We start from the raw sequence: 3815 nt of genomic DNA on the forward strand, positions 1-3815 counted from the left end.
AATCAGGATGATCAGCTACGTCCACATCCACAGGCGAGCATAACAGAGTTTTATTATTTCTACCAAACAACTTGAGTATGATACATTAGGTTATACGAATTCAATGAGTATAAATACTAGCAAGTTGACCTAAAGTTGTCAATAAGGTCAAGTCTTAAACATTGACAACTCTAGCCCATGACGAAATTTAGTGTCACATGTAATATAGGACCTCATGTTTGGTCTACACACGGACTATATGGTCAAAGGGTGAATCAATCTCCATGAACTAACACACACAAACAAGTTATCTTAACGATTAGTTATATTAAAAATTAAAAACAAGAATAATAAAGATTTAAGTGCTTCACATGTTGAGAGTAATCAAGCTACAGTCCCTTGTAGAACCAAAGAGAGTTTTTATTAAAAATCTTCGCTTTCATACTCAACTACCAACAATCCTCAAAGACCGACGCCTCTCCTCATGGCGGAAACATCTATCCTGGAACCTCTCTTTTCTTTTAACTTAGATTAGTATCCACGTCTGCATTAAACTATAAAAATTAAAACAAAAGAAACTCGATTATTTAATTTCATCTTATTTATGCCTAAAATTAAGAAATATAGATATACATTTACAACGACCGGATTCAAGTCTTCGCGGTCGTCGTCAACAGTACACTTTTTTGTTATCATATTGTCGTCTTCGTCCCGTGAAGCAAAACAATAATTATTCCATTCGAAACAGTAATCATCAACTTGCCTCAATGACGTCCATCCTGTGTTTCTTTCTTCTCGTCCTTTTCTCTTCACTGTCACTTGCTTCCTCACAGTATGTCTTACCGGACCACTACTTCATCAACTGTGGATCGAACTCTGATATTGATTTCACCAACCGGAAATTCCTCGGCGACGTCAACCCCTCAACTTTCTCCATCTCCGGTGGCCATGTCGCCGCAGAAAGCAACAACCCGGCAACCGACACACCGGTTATCTACAGAACAGCAAGAGTCTTCACTAAGAAATCATGGTACGAACTTGAAGCAGATGAAATCAACACTTTCGTCATGGTACGCCTTCATTTTTCCCGATTCTCTACTAATGGATTCGAATTTTCCAACTCGAAACTCGACGTTTCTGTCTCCGGGTTCTCTCTGTTGTCCGGTTTTAGCACCGGAAACTCGACTGTGATTAGAGAATTTATATTCCCGATTGGGTCTGAACGAAGGTTTAGAATTGAATTTACACCATCCCGTGGATCGTCTTCTGCGTTTGTAAATGCCATTGAAGCTTTCACGACACCATCGAATCTATTCAGGCCCGCCTCCAGTTTCCCACGTATTTCACCCGCCGGAAAACTTGCTGATCTGGAGAAGTTAACATCGGATTATGCTTTCAACCCAATCCACAGAGTTAACGTTGGAGGACAAACGATCAACGTAGATCGTGACACCTTAAGAAGAACATGGACACCTGATAATTCCTTCATCTTCAACAATGGACCAGCAAGAAACGTCACTTTTGATGGCCGGATTAATTATGTAGACGGTGGAGCAAGCTCCTCCGATGCTCCTGATGATGTTTACAAAACCGCCAAACAATTAAACAACAGTTTGGTAAACATTACTTGGAATTTCAACGTCAATAAGAATGCCATGTATCTGGTTCGAGCTCATTTCTGTGACATTATAAGCACATCCCTCGTCGATCCCAACGACGCCTTCAACTTCTTTGTCTACAGCCACCACAAGGAGGAGATTCAACCGGGTAACACAGTGGATGCGTTACAAGCTCCGTTTTATCTTGATTTGGTGGTGGAGTCCACTGATTCAGATCGTTTGAATATCAGTATTGGCGCAATTCGTGGTAACAATCAGCCGGTGTTCTTGAACGGAGTCGAGATCATGGAGATGTTGAAAAACTCCGGTGTGCGTGATCCAGTCAACGGGAAAAAGGGAAAGAGTGTATTCATCGTGGTTGGATGTGTTCTTGCAGGTGTAGCTTTTCTACTGGTTTTGTTAGCAGGTTTCTTCATCGGATCAAGATGTGGGAAACGAAAGCAGGTGGTGGTCGGAGCAAAATCAGAGTCTCACGTGGTTCCATCATATGGCCGGAGTACTTCATACAACAGTATAATCGGTGACTTCACAGTCAACAATCCATCACCAGTACTAGACCTCAATCTTAGGGTCCCATTTGCCGACATAGTACAAGCAACAACTAATTTCGATGAAAATTTAATGATTGGTCGAGGAGGTTTCGGGAAGGTGTACAAAGGAACACTTCATGGAACCAAAGTGGCGGTCAAACGAGGCGAACAAGGTCACGGTCAAGGCCGGCCGGAATTCGTGACGGAAATCATGGTGTTGTCAAAGATACGCCACAAACATTTGTTGTCTTTGATCGGTTATTGTGATGAAAATAACGAAATGATACTTGTGTATGAGTTTATGGAAAAGGGTACTCTTCAAGATCATCTGTATGATTCAGATCTCCCAAGACTCTTGTGGGAACAGAGGATTGAGATTTGTATCAGTGCAGCCGGAGGGTTGAACTACCTTCACACGAGTTCAGAAGGTGGGATTATTCATCGTGATGTGAAATCAACGAACATTTTGTTAAACGAACGCTATGAAGCAAAAGTCGCCGATTTCGGGATATCACAGTTGGATAATGCGGACGAAGGTAAAATGTCGGATGTGAAAGGGAGTTTTGGGTATCTGGATCCTGAATACGTTAGTTGTATGAAACTGACACATAAATCAGATGTTTACTCATTCGGTGTGGTACTGCTTGAAGTGTTGTGTGCAAGGCCAGCTCTCGACAACGGACTTCCTGCAAAGGAAATGAATTTGGCTGATTGGGCGATTAAACAGATAAAAAATGGCAATCTTGAGAAAATAATCGATCCGTTTCTTGCGGGTAAGATTAATCAGAACTCGTTAAGGAAATTTGTGGAAATAACTGAGAGATGTTTAGAGGAAACGGGAGGCAAAAGGCCGAGTATGGATGATGTGTATTGGGATTTAAAATATGTGTTGACTTTGCAACTAATGTCAATGGACCAACAGCCATGTGATGATAGCACGATAAATATGTCATTTCAGTTGCCAAAATCGATAACTGATCGGTTGCCGTCTCGACATAATGATGATTCTGATGTGAATGATAGCTCGATTTTTAGTTATCCGAGTGAGAGCCAAGTGTTTTCGCAATTGAAGATCAATGAAGCTCGATAGGTTGTAATATTGTTTATTGATATATTGATTATATAATTTTGTATTTCTTTTGTGTACAATTATATAAGGGTTTGTATAAACATATTTTTGTCACGTGGGGAAAACAAAAATAGGGTCCTTAAGCTTAAATCACCAAAAAGTTATGGTTGAATTGTAAGGAGAGTGTGTGCTTGAGATTTGGGAATACAAACTTTGTTGATGCTTCCATATTTTCCCCTAAAATTACAAACTTCATGTTTTATTTTGGCAAAATTATAAACTTTAGACAAATTATAATGCAAAAGAATAATAGTGATTCAATAAGTTGCATATATTGAAGAAAAAAGAATAGACATAAACTCATATAATGTATTGCTTTATCACTTAAAGCTATGGCTTTTCTTCATCACCAAAGTCCCAAAGATAGTGCTAGCACACATGATGAACCTCCACGGCTCCACCTATGAAAATTAAAAAGCAACAACCTGATTGACACCAAAGTTAAAAAGATAAAGAGTATTATTTTAATGCAATCATTATTGGATAAAAAAAAAAAAAAAAAAAAAAAAAAAAAAAAAACTTAGGACGAAGATAAACATTACAAGGATACAAGGTTTA

At 39.2% G+C, this 3815-nt stretch overlaps 1 pseudogene; it reads left to right on the top strand.

Moving 5' to 3' along the window:
- Window positions 1-654: 654 nt before the first annotated feature.
- LOC145109151 (putative receptor-like protein kinase At2g23200 pseudogene) lies at window positions 655-3298 on the top strand (annotated as a pseudogene).
- Window positions 3299-3815: the final 517 nt, after the last annotated feature.

Source organism: Lactuca virosa, chromosome 4 (genome assembly GCF_052849685.1).
Source record: "Lactuca virosa cultivar CGN04683 chromosome 4, Lactuca_virosa_CGN04683_v6, whole genome shotgun sequence".
Taxonomy (NCBI): Eukaryota; Viridiplantae; Streptophyta; class Magnoliopsida; order Asterales; family Asteraceae; genus Lactuca; species Lactuca virosa.